Source organism: Sapajus apella, unplaced genomic scaffold (genome assembly GCF_009761245.1).
Source record: "Sapajus apella isolate SASKATOON/1434 unplaced genomic scaffold, GSC_monkey_1.0 scaffold4, whole genome shotgun sequence".
Taxonomy (NCBI): Eukaryota; Metazoa; Chordata; class Mammalia; order Primates; family Cebidae; genus Sapajus; species Sapajus apella.
In genome coordinates, this window is record NW_022436944.1 from 32,043,307 (window position 1) to 32,059,292 (window position 15,986).

The 15,986-nt window shown below is 48.0% G+C and overlaps 1 long non-coding RNA gene across 2 annotated transcripts; it reads right to left on the reverse strand.

Moving 5' to 3' along the window:
• Nucleotides 1-10,399: 10,399 nt before the first annotated feature.
• Nucleotides 10,400-13,036, reverse strand: LOC116538003. Of its 2 annotated transcripts, none has more exons than XR_004263455.1 (3): nt 12,870-13,036; nt 11,000-11,206; nt 10,400-10,423 (listed from the first exon to the last, which is right to left on the reverse strand). It is a non-coding gene; the product is annotated as an uncharacterized LOC116538003 (long non-coding RNA). The 2 variants fall into 2 exon arrangements; XR_004263454.1 differs by having other exon boundaries at nt 11,000-11,211.
• Between the last annotated feature and the right edge of the window lie 2,950 nt (nt 13,037-15,986).

A 15,986-nucleotide genomic window follows, 5' to 3' on the forward strand; every position in this document is an offset into this window, starting at 1 on the left:
TTAGTAGAGATGGGGTTTCACCATCTTGGCCAGGCTGGTCTTGAACTCCTGACCATCTGCCTCAGCCTCCCAAAGTGCTAGGATTACAGGCATGAGCCACCATGCCCAGCCGAGAACAGTAATTCTTAAACCCTCTGTGGTGAAAAACCAGTTGATTTTTTTTTTTCAATCTGCATTTGGATTTCTTAGCAATGTCAAATTTAAAGATCCTATAGGTAGAGATGCCATAGCATAGAAGCTTCCAAATACATCCCCTCAATTTCTGTACGTGTGTCCTCTTGCAGTGCTGGTCCACACTGTGTGCCAAAGTGACAAGTGCTTTGGGGGAAAACAGGAAAGGACAAGTAGGGATGAGGAGTTTGATACAAGGTGGTAGGACCTAGGGAGAGTTGCAGTTTTAAAGAGCAGTTATTAAGAAGGTGACATTTGAGCAAAGATTTGAAGGAGGTAAGGGAATGAGCTGTGCTTGGAAATGAGAAAGGCGCATTCCAGATAGAAGCTTTAATCAAAGAAAAGAGAGTTTATAAACTTGGACTCGACTGGTTGAAGCCCCCTTGAGAGGCGAGGGGCAGGGGCAGGAAGCAAGGGAGCATTGTATGAGGGACGTCTGTGAAGGAAAGGTCCCCAAAATCACTCCAGGACCACCAGTATCCTGAGTGGGGCCACAGTTACATTCTACCTGGTCTCTCCTCTCCTTTAAGAACCTTCTTTGTTTACAAGCCAGCTCCCAACACCTGATATGAGGGTTACTCACAACACAGGCCATGCTTTTAATAAAATGACATTGTTTGCTGTGCTCAGTGCATACCTCCAGCTTTGAGCACAAGAGGTGCTTTAAGCCAGGAGGTGGTCTGAGCCCTACTCTTGTGTCCATATAGGCACAGGGCCATGACTATGGGAAAGATTCCATCCATCTGGCCTGCTTCTGCATCTGACCCCAGGATATATGGCACAGGAGACATGTGGCAAGATGAAGATTCCTTCCTCCACTGAATGCACTTCCAGTTCCCTACATACACTTTCACACCAAACACACAAGCATGAAATACACTCATGGGCTTGTCCACGTGCACGCCTGCCACAAACACCCACCACAAGCCTCCAGGTACACAATATGGGCATGCATACTTATACACACACACGCACATGCACATACACGTTTTTGGAGGCTTGCATGCACACCCACACCCAACACACACCCCTCAGGTAGGAACATGTGTCCCCTGAACATGAACTCACTCTTCTCATGGGAGAGTTTCTATTCTGAGCAAACACCCAATATCTGCAGTGAATGGTAAACAGATGAATGGGACAAAATTCACTCATAGGTCCTGGTGCACCCCCCCTCCCCCGCAATACAGCCTTGAAGGAGTAGGCAACAGGCTTGTCCCCTCACCACCAGGCCTTCAGAAGAGCAAGACCAGGGTGGGGATCAGGTTTGGGCAGGAGTACACTCAGAGCTTCTGGGTACTGACTCAAGGCCAGGAGCCAAAAGCCTTGTACATTCCCGACAAGTAGGTTACCATGACAAGGAGCACTGGCCCATATGCTGGGACCTACGGTTGACTAGAAAAGACTTGGAGAAAATCCAGCTGTTGTGAGACAGCCAGTGTTAGTAGGTGTTGCCTTCCCATGCCAGTGGGTTAGGTTGGGTCTTTGCAGCACTGGAGCTATGGAGTGAGTGTCAACAGCAAGTGCTCTTGCTCAGTACAGAAAAGACTAGGAGAAGAGGGCAGTGGCTTAGGAGGAGCTGCAGTGCTGGGAAGGATGGGTGAGGCCATGGACACATTATGAATAATGTTTTTTTTAGCTCACCTGTGTGTTAGGCACTGTGCTGGGTGTTTTTCATGTATTATCTTGCAGGATATATCCCTGCAAGTTAGATTTTACAGATGAGGAGACTGAGGCTCAGAGAGCTTAAATAAATTACTCTAGGTCCTCAGCTAATAAGGGCAGAGCTGGGATATGAGTCAAGGTCCATCTGATTCCAGATCTCAGACTTTCTCAACATCTTCATGTTGAAGCTAAAACTTTTACTTTAAACTGTCATAAGCAAGAGGAGCCTAAGGGGACATGGCAACTAAAGGTGCTCTGATATCCCGGATGGGACCTTGGAACAGAAATAACCATAAATTTTAGTTAATGATAATGTATCAATATTGGTTAGCTAATTGTGAGGCATGTACCATACTAATGCAAAAGTGCTAATAGCAGAGGAAACTGGGTACAGTGTACACAGGAACGATTTATACTGTCTTAATAATGATTCTACAAATCTAAAACTCTCCTAAAATAAAGACTTATTTTTTTAAACTTGCATTTTTGCCAGCAGCAGGAAGCAGTAGATAACCAACATTCCGAGGTGCAGCCTGTGTATAAGGCCTAAAGAGGCGGGATCCCAGGAAAGTTTCTCAAAATAAGAGGCCATTCTGGACTTTGAGTTCCCATCACCTACATAACTTGAAATAGAGACATTAATTGCAGGTCTCTGATCATAGCCACGGTCACTTTCCTAAATAGGCAAAAGGGCACTGAAGTCAGGCAGAGCACAGAGTTCTGGCAGGGGCAAACTGCCATGAATTCCCAAGGCTGTGGCAGAGAAGTCTTGCTGGGTCTGCCTGTACCTCCCTGACAACGTGGCCTGGCCAAGCTGATGTCGCTCCTTTTTCTCAACTGTTGCCACTAGAATGTAGTGGGAACAATGTATAAGACTTTCACTTCTGTTAAATTTATTCTTAGAGATCTTATTCTTAGAAATACTACTATAAATGTAATTGTTTTCTTGATTTCATGTTCTGATTATTTCTAGTACGTGGAAATAAAATCGATTTTTGTACATTGATCTTATGTTTTGTCACCTTGCTGAACTTGCTTATTAGTCATAATAGTTTTTTAGTGGATTCCTTAGGATTTTTTTGTATACTACAAGATTATGGCATTTACAAATAGAGATAGTTTAAGTTCTTTCTTTCCAATCTTGATGACTTTTATTTCATTTTCTTGCTTAAGTAGTCTAGTTACAAGCTTCAGTACAATGCTGAATACAATTGGTGGGAACAAATATCCTTTCCTTGTTCCTGATCTTAGCAGGGAATGCATTCAATTTTTCACCATTAAATATGATGTTAAGCTGTGGTGTTTTTAAAACAAAAAGAAAATAGTTGCCCTTTATCAGATTGAGGAAATTCCTTTCTATTCCTGGTTTGTTGAATGTTTCCATCCTGAAAGAGTGTTAAATTTTTTCAAATGCTTGAAATGATCATGTGGTTTAGTCATTAATTCTATTAATGTGGTATATTACACTGATATCCAGATATTAAACCAACTTTGCATTCCTGGGATAAATCTCATTGAGTCGTAGTGTATACTCCTTCATGTATGTTACTAGCTTCATTTTGCTAGTATTTCGTTGAGTATTTTTCCCACAAGAATGTGACCCAGCAAGGCAGGGCCACATCTGCCCCACTCACCACATTGTCCCTATTCCCTCTGGCAGTGCCAGGCACAGAGAGTGCTCAGTGAACCTCAACAAATGAATGAAAAAGTCAATCTATAAAATACAGGATCTCATGGGTCTCCAAAGAGTTCACATTAGGAATAGTGACCATCGTATTATCACAAATGTCTAAGTATGCATAATCCACATAAACTGTAGAGTCAAGGGAGGTTATAAAACACCCAAACTTAGAAGGAAGCTCTTGCTGAGTGAGGGGGCATTGGGTGGCTTGCTCCACTACAGTCTAGAGTGTCTCACTTTAGGTTCCAAACCAAGAGGCAGAAGCTTATGGGGATTTGGGGCTCTCTCTCCACATGCAGTTCCCCCCGAGCCTCTGTCAAAAGCAAGAGGAACATAAGGGGATATAGCATCTAAAGGTACTGTGGTCTCAGGTAGTGACCTACGATTTAGGACTGCTGCAAGCAAACATAAGACAGATGAGTGGGTATGTTGTGGAAACAGGGTCTTGTCTGCTGTGGTCTGGGTAGGGACTTGTGGGCCCTATAGCAGTCAAGCTTGTCCCTGTTGACAGGTATTATCTTAATACAATTTCTTTTTTTTTTTTTTTTTTGAGACGGAGTTTCACTCATGTTACCCAGGCTGGAGTGCAATGGCGCGATCTCGGCTCACCGCAACCTCCGCCTCCTGGGTTCAGGCAATTCTCCTGCCTCAGCCTCCTGAGTAGCTGGGATTACAGGCATGCACCACCATGCCCAGCTAATTTTTTTTTGTATTTTTAGTAGAGATGGGGTTTCACCATGTTGACCAGGATGGTCTCGATCTCTTGACCTCGTGATCCACCCGCCTCGGCCTCCCAAAGTGCTGGGATTACAGGCTTGAGCTCTTAATACAATTTCTAAGCAGGTTTCTTAAGCTCATCCTGAGACCACAGCTATCAATCTAAACTCTGGGGGCTGGCATGAGGATTAAATGAGATGAAGAACGAAGACCCCTTAGCATGATGCCTGGCATAGACTAAGAGTTCAATAAATGAGGACATTATTGTTTTATGCTAACTTTTATTATTTTTACAATTATTTTAGAAGGATGTCCACTGACAGCCAGGCTCCATTGTAGTTTTATTTTATTCACAACTTCAAATATCTGGCAGTCTCCCCCAGTAGGTACCGCTTGAGTCAATCCAAGACCCATGAGGAATGCTTCAAGACAAACAGGAAATAAAGCTTTTCATTGTCTCCCTAAATAAAAGCCCTGGAGGCTAGGGAAGGTGCCCTCCCTCTCACCCTTTGTTCCCCCACCACATTTCAGACTGGCTATTGATGGCCACGATAAGGATAGTCCAGTCACAACACAAAGACCATGGCACAAGAGGGCACCATAGGAAGAAAGCTGGGCACAGCCAGAGAGCTGGGGCAATAGCTCTGCCTGCCAGCTCCAAGAGGAGCCCCAGTTCTTCTCTCCTGTGTGGTGGGAACTCCTCTCAGGATTCTGGCACCAGACCTCTAGCTCCACATCTCCTCCATACCCGCCTTATCGGAACAGGGCAGAATCCACCAAGAATGTATTTGCTGGTCTTTTAGCAACCACAGTGCTTGCCGAGCCAGTCTCAGGCCCTTCCCTTTCCAAGTAGAGCAGCAGAGCCAGCCAGGCCAGGGCTTTGGCTTGAGATACCCCCAAGACCAACCAGCTATGCTCTCAGCCCAGGTGAGAGCTGGGCACCTTCTGTGGGACCACACCCCAGATCACCTCATAGACTCCTTACTAGTGATATGGATTCCATTGCAGCCATAGGCAGAGTTGACTAAGACGTTGAAGGGAATTGAAAAGAACAGTTGGAAAAGTAGAAGGAGAACTGGGGGGATGTAAAGGGCTGTGGGGAAGGAGGGGGAAGGAGGATGGGGCCTGAAGAGGCCACAGGGTGTGGCAGTTGCAAGACCACAAGTGGCTGTCTGGTGCAAACTTTCATAGCTAGAGAAACTGTTGAGGTTGTCTGTCCAAGGATGTTCATTACAGAATTATTTGTAATGGGGAACCATAAAAAATACCTTCAAGGTACAGCCCCAGGAGAGAAATAAATAAATTATGATTCAGCCATGCACAGGTAAAAAAAACCTGTTAGCTTACAGGTTTTGTTTAGCTATGAAGGAGAAGGGGATTGTTTGCTAATATTAAAAAGATTGAGAAGTTTTATGGAAAAAAAAAATCCAGATGACCAGCTTCTCTTAAACATCAAAAACTCTGGCAACACTAGACCCTCATTTCCACTTGACATAACTCTGGCTAGAGCAAGAAGCAGCTGCGTCCTTCAGATGAGGAAGTCCCTCCAGGTGGCCAATGTTTCTACCCAGCCAGTCACTCATGCAGTTTCATGTCAGTATCTGTCAGCTATGAGTACAGATCTTGTACACGTTCTTCCCTGAGCCTAGAACATTCTCCTCTTCACCCCCAACCCTGTGCCCGACCAAGTCCTTTGGATTCTTCAAAAATTAGCATTAACATCACCTCTTCAGGGAAAATTTCCCCAACTACCACAGCCTGAGTTGGGTTATCTGGCTTCGGGTTCTCCTTGCATCCTTGTAAAACTCTTAACTACTGTCACTAAAGAAGCGTCTGTCACAGCTCTCCATTACAAAAGAAGTCCACTCAATGACTATCGAAAGAAATACAAAGTCACCGTTAGAATACCAGATGCTCCCGAAGGCAAGATCCACCCAAGGATATTAAACTTAGTGGGTGAAAATTTAAGAACTATGATATTTACATAGTCTTAAAATATTTTCCCCAACACAAATTTTTATTAATTACAAAGGGGAAAATATTAACTTGAGAGTAAAGAAACCTAGCAGATTTCACTTTCACCAAGTGACCAAGGTTAACATCACCAGTAATAAGTTGTGTTGACATCATGTACCCCTGATAGGAGGCACTGAGAAAAGCACGTCACTTCTGTGGTGTCCATCAGAAGGCATGATAACCTCACTCTAATCATGAGAAAACATCAGACAAACCCAAACTGAGGGGCGTTCTACAAAAAAACTGCCCGGTACTCAGAAAAGCCTTAAGGTCACAAAAGACAAGGAAAGACTGAGGAACTATCACAAATTGTAGGAGATGAAACATGACAACCAGATTCAATGTGAGACACAGCATCAGAGCCCAGAACCGGAAAAAAAAAAAAAAGCAGAAAAAAAAGTCTGTACTGAATAGCATTATGCCAATATTAATATCTTGGTTTTCAGAATTGTCATACCGTGTAGTTATGTGAGGTGTTAATCTTCAGGGAAGCTGGGTGAAAAGTATGTGAAAACTCTGCATCATTTTTGTAACTCTTCTGTAAGTCTGAAATGATCTCAAAATTGAAAAAATCAAAAAGGTATGTGTGTGATTATTTGCTAGATGGCTGTATCCCCTGGGAGCCTATCAGCTTCATAAGGATGAGGACAGGGACTGTGAATGCACTATCTTTTTTCTCATTGCATCCTGGCATTATGGAAAGTGCTTTGCACATAGTGGGTATTCAATAGGTGCTGAATAAACAGACTCATAGTTATTGACACAGAAAAATGTCCTTGGCATATCATTAAGTAAAAAACCTAGGATACAAAACAGCACAGTGGGATCAACAGTATGATCCCATTTTTTGCTTTGAAAAAATCATACGCCAGTATTTGTATAAATGAAAAGACTATAAGGATTTAAAAATGAAATGTTGACAGTGGTTATCACTGGAAGTTAAAGTTATGGGTATTTTTTTCTTCTTTTTACTTTGCTATATATGTGTATATTTTGAGACAGAATCTCACTCTGTTGCCCAGGCTGGAGTGCAGTGGCTCGATCTCAGCTTACCACAACCTCCACCTCCCCGGTTCAAGCGATTCTTATCTCAGCCTCCCAAGTAGCTGTGATTACAGATGCCCACCACCATGCCCAGCCAATTTTTGTATTTTTAGTAGAGATGGGATTTTGACATGTTGGCCAGACTGGTCTTGAACTCCTGGGCTCAAGTGATCTACCTGCCTCAGCCTCCCAGATTGCTGGGATTACAGGCCTGAGCCACCGTGTCCAGCCTACTTCACTATATTTTCTAAGTTCATTTAGATTTTCACAAGCTATTTTTATATGGAGAAAAAAAAAGATGTAAGTATATACACATACACAAAGAATGCCCTGAGCACTGTGCCTGGGTTCTTGTATGTGTGCAGACATGGAGCCAGAGCCCCAAGGGCTGGGCAGAAGATGCAGGTGTCTAAGCCCCGGGAAATGGTGACCCAGCAGCATGGTGACTGTAGTCAGTGAAGGGGCGAGGTGCTAAAAGTGCAAGTTTATTACCCTCCACTTCTCAGCTTCTCCATTCAGCCAGCCAGCACTTTCCGAGCACAATTTTGGACTCCTGTGTTAATTCCTCAAGCTGCCATAACAAATGATCACAAACTGGGTGGCTCAAAGCAAGAATGTATTCTCTCACAGGTCTGGAAGCCGGCAGTCTGAAATCAAGGTGTTCACAGGGCCATGCTCCCTCTGAAGATGCAAAGGGGGAATTCTTCCTAGCTTCTGATGGCTCCTGGCAGTCCTTGGTATTCCCTGGCTTATAGCTGAATCACTTCAATCTACCCTTGTCATCACATAGCCTTCTTCCCCGTGTCTCCTCTGTGTCTGCATCCAAATCTCCCTCTCCTTTTTCTTATAAAGACATCAGTCATTGGATTTAGGGCTCACCCTAATCCTCTATGACCTCATCTCAACTTGATTACGTCTGCAAAGACCCTATTTCTAAATAAGGTCACATTCACAGGTACCGGGGCTTAGGACTTGAGCATATTTTTTTGGAAAGAGACAATTCAACATACAACAACTAGGAACTACCCTTCGCCCATTTTCTATTACTGTGTAACAAACCACTTCAAAACTTAGCTGCTGAAAACAACCATTTTATTTGCTCATAATTCTGTAAGTCAGCAATTCGCGCTGGGCTCAGCTGAGAGATTCTCTTGCTAGTCTCCCCTGAGAGCATTCATGGGGCTGCAGTCTTCTGCTGGCTTGACTGTGGGGCAAGGTCCAAGATGGTCATATTCATATGTCTGACACTTGGTGCTGGCTGTAGTCAGTCAGTCTAGTGAGCCTCAACTGGGATGGTATTTGTCTACTCCACATGGCCTGTCATGCTCCATCAGCCTAGCCTAGGCATGTTCACATGTAGATGGGCAGATCCTAAGAGGACAGGAGCAAAAGCTGCAAAGTCTCTTGAGGACTAGGCTGCTGCATTCTAGTGGTCAAGGCAAGTCACAGGCAAGCCCAAATTCAAGGGGTGGAGAAAGATGCTCGCCCTCTTCAAGGAAGAAGTAGCAGTTATGTTGCAAAGGGGCGTGCACATAGGAATGGGAGGGGTAACTGAAGCCATCTTTGCAAACCATCTACCACAGACTTCATAGATAAGATAAACAGATCTAGGTCTTGACCTTAAGAAGCAAGTCTAGGCTGGGCATAGTGGCTCACACCTGTAATCCCAGCACTTTGGGAGGCCGAGGCAGGGGGGATCAAGACCAGCCTGGCCAACATGGTGAAACCCCATCTCTACTAAAAATACAAGAATTAGCTGGGCATGGTGGCAGCCTCCTGTAATCCCAGCTACTCGGGAGGCTGAGGCAGGAGAATTACTTGAACCCGGGAGGTGGAGGTTGCAGTGAGCCAAAGTCACACCATTGTACTCCAGTCTGGGGAGGACGAGAGCATCTCAGAATAAAAGGAGGACAAGGCTCCATCTCATAATAAAAAAGCAGGTATAGCCCCCTGACTATGAGGCACTGAAGCAAGTGCCACGTGTTAGAATAAAGACACAGGAGAAAGCAGTGAATTCCCTGGTGTGTGTGTCAGAGAACTAGTAAGAGGTGAAAACTGAGCTGCTCACTTGCCCTCTAAGTCCCAAGTCAAGGACCTCTCATCCGTGTCTGGTTCTGGATAATGAACCCGATGTCCTGGGCCCTTAGGGTTCCAGATACAAGCTAAAATAATCATAGTTTAACCCTAAACCAAGGATGGCATGGTCTCAAATCCCCAAAGAAGCAATTATGTTCTCATGCTGACTGAGGCAAGAAAAGATTTCTCAACATGAGAGTTGGTGCAGAAATGGGCTGAGTTAACCCTTGCCAGAGTCCCTTTTCCCCACCTCACAGACAAACACTTGCCCTCTCCTCCAGTGACTGCACAGGAGAGGTCTAGCTGCCCACACTTCTGTGGGAGGAAAACCTCCAAGAACACATGCTAATATGCCATCAGGGGGTAGAACCCTGGCTGCATTTTCTTCACTTGTAACTCTGACCCTCTTTCCTCATCTGTGAGATGTGGGTTCATAGGGCTACAGTAAGAACCAGTGAGAATTATTTGCAAATACTCCAGAAATTGTGTCATTGTCTATAAGGACATGTGTAGCTCTTGGCTCATTCATTTACTTGCTTGTTCCTTCTTGTAACATTTAACTCCATTCTGTCTGCCCAGAGCAGCATCCTCCATCTCCCAGGATCCACTCTTCACTCTTTTCTGACCACGAGCTTTGAATGGGAAATGTCATATTCCTGGTTACTCTCTTCACAGTGATTGGTCCAAGGGTGAGCAATTGGCTCCAGTTGGGTCAGTTAGCATTCTTCCATGAAATTTTTCAGTGTGAAACTGTAAAGAAGTAGCTTAATTCACCTACTGATTTGGAGCCAGAAAGCTCTGGAGCCATTTATGGTCAAGTCCTTCACCATGGGGAGGAACCGGAGCAAGGGCAGAAGATGCAAGTGAATTCGGGTGTGGTGTCAGTCCTTGGTTCCAGCCATCTCTGAGGCCCATCTGCACCCCACTCTCCCTGCTGTAATAAGAACTTTCCTAAAGAAACTTCCTTTTGCCTAAACTTGTAACCGAAGGAGTCTTGACTAAGACAGCTGCTGCTTTGTTGAATGTTTATTGAGCAATTCCACCTGCCAAGCCCTGGAGATACAACAGAGAAGACATGGATCCTTTCCTCTGAAGAGTCAGCGTGTCAGAGAAGACGACAGGCAGGTGATGGGGCTGCCACAGTCGTAGCGCAGAGCAGGCATGCTCTGCTTTCCTTAGGGGAGTCCACCAACATCTCATAGGGGGATGAGGCGCCTATCCAGAGCCTTAGGTAAGACTCCCAAGTGGTGCTGGGAGGGGAACTGCAGGCCTGGGGGGAGTCCCAGGAGACTGTTGGTATGTGGGGGATGGACGAAGCCCTAACAGCTTGCATGTATAAAGGCAGAGGATGTGGATTGACGCAACCCTGCTGGGGAACAGAGCATTTCCTGAGCTTTCAGGTTTTAGGTGGAGAAGGACAAAGGTCAGATCAGAAGGACGTTGTGGACACGGCTTGAGAGCATGATAGTAGTGGGAGTTGCTGAGGAGCTGGGTGCGACCAGCGTCATGGTACTTGTAGGAAGAGGTGTACCAGGCAAGCCACAGGCACCGGGAAGGCTGCTTACAGCATGCTAAGGCGATTACCTAGTTTCTACCTACAGCCTTCACCCTGCACCTCGGGATACTCACCTGAAGGTAGTCAGCAGGAGCTCTGCCATGCAAACAAGCTCAACCTTCTCCTGAAGCTAGTCCCGTCATCAGGACCATGGGGACAGGCCAGCCCCTCTGCATATCCTGCCTGCCCCACTGAGCAGCAGGCACAGGCCAGCAGTCCCATGGTGGACTGGCTTTGCTGTAGGCACCATGCCCTCTGCTCTTGTGAGACCCTGAAGCAAGCTGCCCTGGCAATAAACATATTTGCTTACAATTTTAAAAGCAGCAGCAGCAACAAGTGAGCCCTTTGGTTTATACAGGAGGAAAACAGAGCATTTAGAGGAGGAGGACCTCATGGAGCCCCTCTCAGCTGCACAGGACCAGAGGTATGCTCCTTCTAGAGATCACAGCCCTTCTTTCTCCCCCAGCAGTCCTTGAGTGACAGGCACCCTGCTGGGGGCTTAGTACACCAAGCAGAAGGGCCCCCAGTCCAGGGGCAGCCAAGAGGTCAGCCTACATGGAGCCTATGTGCGGGACACAAAAGCAGGCAGTCAGCTCAAGGCAAAGGGATTTCCTGGACACTTGTACCTCAAGCTGTGGTCAGAGATCAGTGAGCACCACAAAGGCCATCAGGAGGTGGCGTGAACAGGTAAGTAGCTGAGGTCAAATAGCTGGAGAGTTTGCAAAGGCTCAAATACATCTTCCCGGATGCTCTGCCAGATAGAATCCCATTTGCCCCTCATCCCCCACAGCACCTTGTTCTGCCTCCTGCAGTGATAGATCACATGATTCTGTGAATTGTTTGCCCACCATGCTGTGAGACTCTGAAGACAGGGCCTGGTTTGTTCACCCTGCAGCCCCAGCTCCAGCCTAGGCCTGGTGTGGGACAGAGGCTGCAAATAAGAGTTGTTAGCAAATAAATGATCACTTGAAAAGCTTTCACTCATACCTCAGGGAGAGCTAGCAGTGCTTGTTGAAGCCAGGACAGCCCCAGAGACTGGAGGAGATCTCAGAAAAGGGCCACAGGACAAGCAGCAAACTCGGATCCGGAGAGCTTGATCTGAGACAAGCTGAGGGAGAGGGGAGGAACTAGCTGGGCCAGGCTGCCTCTCCAGGAGTGTCCCAGGAGAGGAAGCCAAGAGCAGAGAGGACATGGATGCAGGGAGGTGATAGGCCTGGAATGGGAGGAACCCACAGGAAAGGGGGCTCAGGACAGAGAATAAGGACCCAGAGTCCCTCATAATCTCAGCCACAGGAAAGATCTCAGCACTGGCCTGGACATCTTCATAATGCCCACGGTGACCAAGGCCCCACCCCTAGGCTCAATGGACCCCCAGGAGTCGGGGTGGCTAGGACGCACACTTAGGAAGGCTGGATGAGGCAGCATCTGGCAGAACAGGGTGAACCCTGTGACCAGACTGGTGAATGTGAGGAGCTGCAGGCTGAAAAGGAAATTGCTGGGCAGAGGCTATTACTGTGGTATCCTCAGTGACTTATCAGGAGTGTGGCATATGGGCCCACTCAGTGGTACACTGGGTTGGCAGGGGAGAGGTGGGAGCTGTGGGACGGCAGGCAGGGAGTGACTTCTAATCTGGATGGGGGTCAGAGCCACTTCATTGCTAGAACAGTAAGTGGAGGGGAAGCAGGACTTAGCTGGGTGCTGGGGTGGCCTTTGAGTACCATGTCCAGGCACTCAGGCACTCAGGACAGAGGGAAATGGAAAGTGACCCACCAGGTGGAGAAGAGGAAAGGTGAAGCTGGAGGGGGATTGAGACCATCCAGGAGGGCTATGTAGGCCAAGGCCAGAGCTGAATGCCGCCCTGAGTGCCTGCAGGGTGCCAGGGAAGGGCTGCAAGCAGGGAGTGGCAAGGTGAGATTAGCATTTCTGGAAGAGTTGCAGACTCACCCTGTCTTCCCCACCATCCTCCACTCCAAGGTCCACAGTGCTGTGCCCCATGGTATTTCTTTGGCAGCTGTGTCCTTCAGCTCTCAAAAATGACCTACAGGAGGGCTGGGACAGACAGAGAGGGGTGGGAGTAGGCAAGCTGCCCATGAGCAGCTCCACCCCGGGGCCCCACTCCAGGAGACTCCCTGCTGCGCAGTGACCATGGCAGGGATCAGGCCCAGGCTTGCTTAGACCCCGAATCCCTGGGCATGGGAGAAAGTGTGGCCACTACGTCTTGGGCCTCACCCAGAATGAAGTACCCTTTAGGAGCCCATTGGCTTCTCAAGGCATTGGGCCTGGCCTGCAAGCCTTCCCCACCTGCCTGGCCCTCCCAGCCCTGGCTTCTCGTTGGGCTGGTCTGGCCAAGCTGGAAGGCCCCAGAGCTACATTTTGGGCCCAGCCCTCACCCATACCTGTGTCAGTGCTGCCTGCCTCCCACCTCGGGCTTAAGGAGAGGGCCCACCCTGCGCTCTGGCTCCTCACCAGCTATCTGGGACTCTCCCGTCCCCATTGCTTGTCAGATAGCCTGGGTTGGGCTGTGCTTCTGAGCCCCATCCTCCCCCATCCCCGCCACTACCCAGCTCAGCATCTTCCAAGGATGCCCAGTTCCCAGGCCCTGCCTCAGGTAAGGGCCACATTGCCACTCCTTTGCACAGCTCCAGCTGGCAGAAAACAAAAATGTGCACAGGATAGGGGCTGGGATCCCTAACCCTTCCCCGCTTCTACAGGCACCCTGCCCCCCTCACTTGCTCCCTATGACCACGCCAAGCCATAGTGTATGGCACTTCCCCTGTACTCCTGGGAGAGAGATTTTTACCACGTGGGGACTTGGTGAGAGGTGATTCATCACTTTCAGCAACAGGATGATGCAATCTACAGCTTCCCACAGGAGAAGGGAGGGAGGGGGCACCTGGAGCAGGTCCAGAGCGATAGGGAACAGAGAATCACATGTCCAAGGACTGTTTTCAGCCCCTTCTCTAATATTGTGCTGGGCATAGATGGCACAGCATCTCTGCCTTGGAGGAGCTCAAGCTGGCTGGAGGTAGACGATAGAAAGCTGATAATATGTGGAGCAGGAAGCTGAGGTCCCTGCTTCATAAAGAGACCTGTGATCTAGAGGCAGCCAGAAAACCTCAGAGGAAGACCATCTCAGCTAAGGCCTACAGGTTGACTTGTCCAGTTAAAGAAGGAGAGTGAGGCTAGAAGGATGAGCCAGAGTGACATGAGGGAGAGGAAGGCACAGGGAGGACAGCAGACATGCTACATGGCTAGTGAGTGGAGGGCCAAATGGTACAAGATGGGCCTGAAGAGAGGGTGGCCAGGATAGCATGGGCTTCAGGAAATGCCTACTGCCTGCAGGGTGCTTTTTGGTGAGATGCGCATTGGCTGGATAGGGGGATGCAGCTCCTGCCAGGGTCCTGGGTATACAACCCAGAATAATGCCCTCTAAATGGCTCACTCCTGCTTCTGTCCCAGGAGCCCTGGACCATACTACATGGTTAGAACCACAAGAGTGTCCTCTGTGAGCTGTTCTGTCCTCCCAGTACCCCAGCCAAACCAGCGCTTTGCTTTCACTGACCACATAATAACTTATTTTGCAAATAGGCCTCTGAGGTTCAGAGTAGCCAAGGAACTTGACTCAAGTCATGGGGCACATCAGAGGAGAAGGAGGTTCAAGGCTGTCCAATGCCAAAGCACTGGGCAATGTCAATGAGCATCACACACTCCACAAACAGGCACTTTTCTGCAGGACTTTTCAGAGCCTTTAATGTGCCAGTGGATGAGAGGCATGTATAACATGGAGAGATGCATTTTCTCCTTTTGTCCCTAATGGACTTCTTTCATCCCCAGTGGATCTGCTGTCTCCCGAGCCTACTCTGGGGCCTGCTCTCTGAACTGTGGGGTCAGAGATGGGATTTTGCAGGCCTCCCTGCTGTATGCTCTTTGTATGTTGACCTTAGCACTGTCGTTTTTTGCTTTTCCATTTGCATCTAGGGAGACTGGCTTTTAATTGGAGGTCTACACGAGCTTGGGTAAAGGAGAATGGGGAAGCTAAGCTCCCCTGACCTCCAGCCTTCACAAAAGACTTCTTCATTCCATGCGCATTACCTGAGGCCTTGGATCACCTATGTTGCTGTGTCTATGGCTCAAGAAGGGATACTCCCAGATCAAAGAGCCGCTCTGGGTCACAAGGGTGTCAGGGTGTTTCGGGAAGGCTTCCAGGAAGTGGTAGTGTTTTATTGTGAAGGAAAGGTGGGAAAAGAGCAAAAGACAAGCGCAAAAGCATAAAGGAAGGAGCCGCAGTGAAAGGAAGGGGAGGGATCACAGGGCCTGAGGCTTGGAAGAAGCCAAGAAAGGAAATCAGTGCTGGTGGTAGAGGCCTTGCGGGCAACGAGGGATTTGGACTGGGATCTAGGGGTGTCAGAACCATAGAAGGTACTTGAGACAGGGATGACTAAATCAAATTCACAAACAACAATTCTAGCCTGGATTCACTGCCAGCAGAAGGGATTCCTGGCATTTCTTCCTCCTTGTGAACTCGTCTCACTCCTGCTGCAATGCGCCAGCTCTGACCCAGCCCATGCCACCTCCTTGGCCTTCCTTCCCGCAGCCTCCTTGTCCTGGCATCTCTGTCATCTCTGCTCCCCTGCAAACTCCTGTGGACAGCCTCACATTGCCCTCGCTGAGAACCTTGCACCAGGCTCTTTCCATTGTCCCTGTGCTCATGGCCGGCTCCTCAGCAAAGCCATCTGTGTCCACCGTATTTCTGCTTACCAGGGACTGTCGCCAGTGCCTTTAAAGAAGGATGGTGCCTCTGGGGCACCAAGAAGTGGCTGGGGCACCAAAAAAAATATTGGCAGGTGCCCTCCTACTCCAAAGAATACAGGATGGCTCTCTTTCCTTAGCGCAGGCTGCTCTCTATCCCAGCTTTCCTGGAGCCCATCCCTGGTCTTTGGGAAAGGGACAGGTTCCACCAAACCAGAGACTAGCCCTCAGAGTTACCCTGACCAACATACTGAATGCTCACTTCACTCCCAAAAGGCAGATGCCAAAAGCTGCCTGGAGGAGAGCGTGGCG